Genomic DNA, 6,979 nt, shown 5'->3' with positions numbered 1-6,979 from the left:
AGAAATTTTAAAGTGGGCTGCTGCCCACCTTCCTCCGTCTCTGGCGTCAGTCTTAATATGTAGGATGGAATAACCCTAAAATGGGTGGATTATTTATGTAAACAATTGAATTTGAAGTATCAAGCGAAATAATTACTACAGTAGTAGAAGCATAGGTAGAAGTAACATGTTGGAAATGGTCTGGGACCAAAGTGCTGTACAAAAGACAAGAATAGCAGTACATAATTTCGAGCGATTTCGAGTGTAGTTTTCGAGTGTGAGTGCCAGGGAAAGAGAAGGAAGGCATCAAGTCAAGATCAGTTTACTGATGTAGGAAAATGGATGGTTGGGTTTTATTTTTAACAAAATTTCAATATCTGTGTTTTTATCGAATAAAATGATGCTTGTACAACATGTGCTCACCAACCATGGTCTGCAGTAATCTTTAAAAATCGTATGAAGGGTAAGTTTTTTTAGTTGGAAATTTCACTGCATTCTTCTCTTGTTTTATTTCAGTCTTTGACAATACTCTTGAAGACAAACTTATTAAATTTCCATACTAATAGCGGGTTGTTTACAGAGGCTCCTATTTTAAGTGTCTAGTATTCCCGTTTCTTGCCGTGGTGAAAATTAATAAAATGTGCAGACAGACTAGTCTACGAAGAAAAAATAAACAATTTAAATATTACATGTAGATTTGTATGGACTTGTGTGGATATTAACCAGTGTAGTGTAAATAGTAGATTTGAATAACATTAATTGAAATGGAAGAAAACTCATTTATCCAAGTCAATAGTTTCTTGTGAAGTTGCCCTTGAAATGTCCCTGGGAAAAAGCAACAATTTCTGACCAATTAACGTGATATTGGACCTCTTTTTAGTTTATGGTAGTAGATTCGCATTGCAGGTGCAAGATAAAAGCTGATTGTGGGGTAACGTATATTTTTTTAGAAAGTGTTCTTTTACTCTAGAATAAACTACCGTTCTGCCAATGGTGATATTTAAAAAAAATGTCAGTTAACAAATTTGGAGTTTCTCCCCTACCCTTCCTCGCATGGCTATGTATTTTGCTGGTCCTACATCTTTTACTGGTGGGAATTGGACCTTTTGTTGGGTAATTGTATTAAATTGTACATTTTTAGATATCGTGTCCTTTGACATTGGTACCATTCTGTACTTATCAGCTACATTGACAAACTGTTTTCTGTTGAAGACTTGCAATTTCAGACATTGATTAAATGATAATTTCAGCATAACAACAAGTTCAAGGATTTTGAGGGAGTTGCAAGTCACAAACAGCATTATTTCACTTATTGGCAAACCTTGGCAGATTAAACTCCTCATTAAAATATGCAGTGCACGTGTCTGTAATGTTCCACAGTTTTAAATGCACAAATAGGTATAGTTTCAGTAGCAGTAACAGATCAATTGGCATGTCAAATATTTTTTTACCTACAATAATAAGATAAGCCTGTGTATGACATACTATGCACACATATTTATGGTGGTAATTGAGTATTATGCTGAAGTGCAGCTGCTTCCAATTACTGGTGTATATGACTTACAGAATACAAAATATGGTAACACTTTACTATACCGGAGACGGATTACTTACGCAAATCATTTTTTGTAGCGTTGTTGATGTTCGGGAATGTAGTTTTGATCCATTTTAATGCGAATGCATGTGGTTTTCTACGAAAATCTATTTCCGACGTGCTATTGCTGCTGCCGCCATTTGCTTTCTGCACGAGAGCACAATACGCGCTAATGCTGCTGGTACAACATGATGTGTCGAGGATGCGTCGTGAAGTTGTTGCCGGGTGTGGAAGATGCCGTGGAATTTGTAATTCCGATGTTGTCCGTATATGCTAAATTGAACGAAAGGAGTTCTAATGGAACCTAACCTAACCTAACCTAGTAGGCATACCTCGTCCCCGTGATGGTTCGTGGGGCTATCGTATGTAAGAAATAGACATTATTTTCGTTAGAAATCCATTATTATATAAGTAAAAAATTGTGAAATAAATCATTGATAGGTGTCTCCGGTATAGTAAAGTAGTACCCAAAATATTGTAATACGCAAATTCACTGGAACATATCAGTAACTGGGTAAAAAGGTAACATTAAGCTATCAACTACATAATATATACCATTTTGAAATTTTACCGTTGTGTTCTGTCCTCGCAGTTGGAATAAAACTAAGAAAATTAAAAAGAAAACAGCCTCCCCAATGGCATAGTGGTAAAGTCATTTCCTTGTAATTAAGGGAACCCATGTTTGATACCTGATGGAGGCGCACTTTAAACTGAGATTCAGACCCGATTAGCCTTTCTGTGTATAAAGTGGACTTTAAAACAAACTTAATCAAGCACCAAACAACCTAATGACACAAAAAGGTAGCCGTAGCATCTTGTTGGTGCTACCACATCATAATGGCATGGTAATTATAAATGTAAACATTATAATTATTACTTTTTTCAACATCCTTGCAGTTTGCAATCATAAATAAAATGTCTTACAAAGTTAAACCAATAAGGTCAAACCAAGTGTCGCAATAATAATCATAATATTTTAAAACCAGATAACAATTCTGAAACATATAAAGCTCTGGACCTCGTTCTGGGTTTATTTGGATTTAACAGAATGGAAAATCAGGAGTTCGAAATGTAAAAATTGCGAAAAAAGATACATCTATTCATTTTTATGCAGGTTGAGATTAAAGGGGGCAAGGAGGATCTTGAGCCACCCCAACCAGGAATAATCATCTCCCACCCACTGAATATAGAGGGCCACATTATGGAATATATCATACTTATAGAGTTCCAGTTCAGTTCATTCTGTTTTTAAATTCCCATAGCTATGCATGAAAATATCTTTAAACAATTTATGGCAGATGTGTACCTCAATGCCTTTTAGGAGCCATGTAGGCTATTTGGTATTTTCTCAGACTTTTATAGGGTGTGGTATTAAAAAATAAAAATAATAAACAGTTGAGATGGTTCCCGAACAACTCGTAGGAAGTCTAACTTTGAAATATTTCTGAAACATTTGACAAAGCATTTATTTATGTAATTAGCTGTACCTAATGGCACTCTTCATGCACTGAAAGTACTATTATTACATATACAAAAACGAAATTCTTCAGATCTCAGAGGAAGCAAGGAAAGCCGTATGTTCAAAAGTTTTTCTTTTCAATCTTGGGTGGACAATGTGAAGACCCGACCAAGGTTTTTTTTTCGTATATGCATGATACATGCGTGTGTTTTAGAGTGGCATTTCAATTTCTCTTTTTATGTGAAAAGATAAACTTTAGTATAAGCAAAAGCATGTGCGCGTCACAGATAAAGATTTTTGCATCTAGAAAGAAAATCCAAAATACATTCCCACCTTGCCGGCCTCCGTGGTGGAGGGGTTAGCATAGCATGCTATGGTGCCAGAGACCCAGGTTCGAATCCCGGCCCTGGCATGTGTGTTATTTGTGAGTGTCCATCAATTTAATCATATCACTCATCCTCATCTTCGCGATTAGCCAAAAGTGGCAGAAATGCGAAGTAAAATAAACCAAATAAATCAATCAAACATTCCCATCTCATTCAAAGACCTTGTGAATCCAATCCAAAATCTACCAATAGTACCTGCAGTGAGCAGAGTTGGCCCAAGTGGGCCCACCCCATTTTTCCCCATGCAGGTTTTATCAAAAAAACCTACCTCGAAAAAACTCACAAAAAAAAAAAAAAACAGTCGAAAAGTGTTTTCTTTTTTTCAGAAAATGTTGTAATTTATTGCTTTAAATACAAAATTTTTTGGAGAACTTGTAAAGAAAAGGATTATCAGAGCTTATAATACTAAAAATAGTGAATGTAGACAAGTCATAGTGGTTTTTTTTAGGCTATTTTCCTCAAATCATGCTGGAAATGAACATTTAACACAAATAGAAAGATCATATATCCAAGAAACAAAATAGAAAAAGTATCAGAAATTTTTAGATAAATCGTTTGCATTTATTGATGCAACATTCTTGAACAAACGATGATGCATCCAAGCACACACACACACACATGCATTTCTCTTGTTTGTTTCACTGGTTGATTTGCTTTATTTTACTCCTCTTTTCTGCCACATTTGGCTAATTGCGAACATGAGAACGAGTGATATGATGAAATTGATGAAGGGACACAAAGAATGCCCAGGTTGGGATTCGAATCCAGGACTTCTGGGATCGTAGGTATTTCTCTTGTTAGAATAAAATGTTATTAGTCCTCACCTGTAATAAGATACCAGTATGGAGTACTGTTGTTGACTACCAGAAAAAACCCAGCTTATAACATATTTTGTACAGTGGGATCCATGAGTATTACCGTGCAAATTGTCCATGACTATTTTCATTCATTTTTCTCTTGCATTCTGTGTGTTTTTAAGCGATGGATTTTTTATGTATGCTGGTGCAGAAGTTGTCAACAGCTTGATTTGAGTGTTCTTTTAATTCTTGAAGCTCTTATTGGGTCAAATAAAGTGCACGAACATGGTGATGGACAATTTGCCCGGTAATACTCAAGGATCCCACTGTACCCCCCACCCCTCGGGAGTCTGATTCGTAGATACACCAAAGTATGTGCCCCCTCAGGGAACGCAACCTTGAAAACTGATCAGAAAGCAACAGCATTAACTATTACACCCTCCTGGAAGAATAGAATCAAACTGTTGGACGAATATTTTAAAACAGATTATGTTAAGAGAATTGTTAAATAGTTTTTGATTCAGTCAACTACAAACTAAAGGTTAAAAGAGTAATTTAAATCAGTAACTTACGTGTGTGAGCATGAGGTTTATCAAACTACGTTTTGAAGGTTATACTACCTCCTTCTTCAGGTTGAAACGATGTTTTCAGACACCTGACATGGTGCCTCGTCGAGAAAGTGATGGTTGAGGATTTAGGTTAAAATGGTATAGGAAGGACACTTTCTGAAAAAAGAATGTGTAGTATAACCTTCGAAACATAGTTTGATAAATCTCATGCTCACACACGTAAGTTACTGATTTAAATTACTCTTTTAACCTTTAGTTTGTATTTAATTGTGAGCAATCAGCACATTATCAGTATGTTTCAGTCAACTATTCTCTGTCACAGTTATTTCTGAAGCAAGGGTGCACATAGCATCAGAGAAAGGGAGGAAATAGAGTGGGCGGAGCGAAGCAGTACGTGCTGCTGTGAAGGCTGGTAACTGCAGTTGCTTGCCCCCCTAGAGGCAATTTATTTCTCTCTCCTGTGGTGGAGCTATCTTGCAATACTACTTGCGCAAGGACTTGTTTTCGTTCGCTTGCTCCAGAGATCGTTGGGACAGGGTATAAAGCAATACAAATTGAATGTTACAATGCATTACTACTAGGAGAAAAAAATATTTCATTTTTAATATATATATTTTTAAACATAACCTGAAAAAACCCAGGCAAAATGCCAACCCTGGCAGTGAGTCTCATTTATCTCGTGCATTCATCTGACACAGTTTGACTTTAGGGTTTAACTTAAAATGGTGTTGTGTTTGTGTTGCATTCAATATCAAAATTAGATTTTAAGCAATTAGTGTCCAATTATAAGTATACCTAATATGTAGCTAAACATAAAAGAATCGCAAATTGCACCCTGTTTAAATGTCTAGGAAAAATTTCATTTCACCTAGGAATGATATCGGAGAATTGTCACAGCCTCATCTCGTCTCCTGTGTGGTGAGGTCCTTTGCGTTCTTGTTTGTGCTTATTTTTGTTTCGGTTTCCACTCTGAAGTTATTAAAACTTATTATAGATTCACTTCATGCTCAGATAGGCTATTTGAAACTCTTATTTTCAAAAAAATGTCTTAATATGTAGGTTTAATTATAGTTTTCCAAACACCCTTTTACAAAGTTATGAAAAATATGGGTGAGGTATAGGAATACATTGTACCCCCCAAGTTGGTCTGTTGTGTCTCATCTCGTTCGTGTAAGTATTTCATTTCGGAAAATTCCATTTTAAATGTTCAAAAGAAAATGGGATCATGAAGATTTGTATCTTCGAATCAACGCAACCACTTCTTTAGAATAGTGTACCCCTTTACTCAAAGGAGCATTCGCCTGCAGCGTGATTTTCTGATGGTAAATCTGATTCAATCTTTCCACACATATTTTAAACAATTTTCATCTCCTTAAAGAGGTTTCCAAGAACATAGGTCAATGAACTAACTAGTAGCCAGCACAATGTAGTAGAATAAGTTTACAATGGTTTGAATTTCTGTGGTAAGGAAGATAATGCTTGTAAGTTATAAACAATATACACTTTTTTTATTGGGCAAATTGAAAATATGTTCTTTTATGTTCAGTAGCACCTTGTGTCTGCTGTCGAATTACCAAATGTGGGGGGAGAGGGTACAGGGGTACAATGACCTCCCTGTTCCTGCGCCACTGGTGATGTACTCATCAAATTTTTACTTACGTGGGTCATATTTTTGGAACAAATGCCTCCATTATTTGTGTTTTCCATGAGCTGGAACCAATTTTATATTGTATGACATAAAACAATGGGATTATTTTCCTGTAGTTTACAGTTATTACAAGCATAAGAAAACAGTTTTTCTTTGTGACGTTTCAGGAGAACACACACTCCTTTCATCAGACATTTATTTTCATTTTGACTAAAGATACAGTTATAACAATGACTAGTAATTTTTTAAACAAAAAGAATCCCTTATATAATGGATGTTGTCAATGTAACATTGTTGTAATATAGCAAGTTAACTGTGAAAAAAGCAGTCTGTTTTATTTTTATTTTTATTTCAGATTTTTTTTTTTAAATTATGAATCCAAAATATCATCAGGTAATTCAAATTCATCATTGTTTTCACAAAGTCTCTTGATGTTTTCTGTTATATTAAAATTTAAAGATGGTGGCTTACTCCATTTGTGAAAAAGAAAACTCCATACTGGATCTATGTTACCATTTTCATGATTTAATTTATTCCAGTGTTCTTC

At 35.3% G+C, this 6,979-nt stretch overlaps 1 protein-coding gene across 3 annotated transcripts in view; it reads left to right on the top strand.

Moving 5' to 3' along the window:
- The first annotated feature begins 280 nt into the window (after positions 1–280).
- LOC146004567 (uncharacterized) overlaps positions 281–6,979 on the top strand; it is a 46,322-nt gene continuing 39,623 nt past the window's right edge. For all 3 annotated transcript variants that reach the window (XR_014443946.1, XR_014443947.1, XM_083143437.1), the window contains exon 1: positions 281–442. The gene's annotated coding sequence lies outside the window, so the exon portion shown is untranslated. The remainder of the gene's footprint in view (positions 443–6,979) is intronic.

This window comes from Lepisma saccharinum, chromosome 22, assembly GCF_977018435.1.
Source record: "Lepisma saccharinum chromosome 22, izLepSacc3.1, whole genome shotgun sequence".
In the NCBI taxonomy this organism is placed as follows: Eukaryota; Metazoa; Arthropoda; class Insecta; order Zygentoma; family Lepismatidae; genus Lepisma; species Lepisma saccharinum.
Note: the sequence above shows the minus strand (reverse complement) of the source record. Positions and strands in the feature narration are given on the sequence as shown.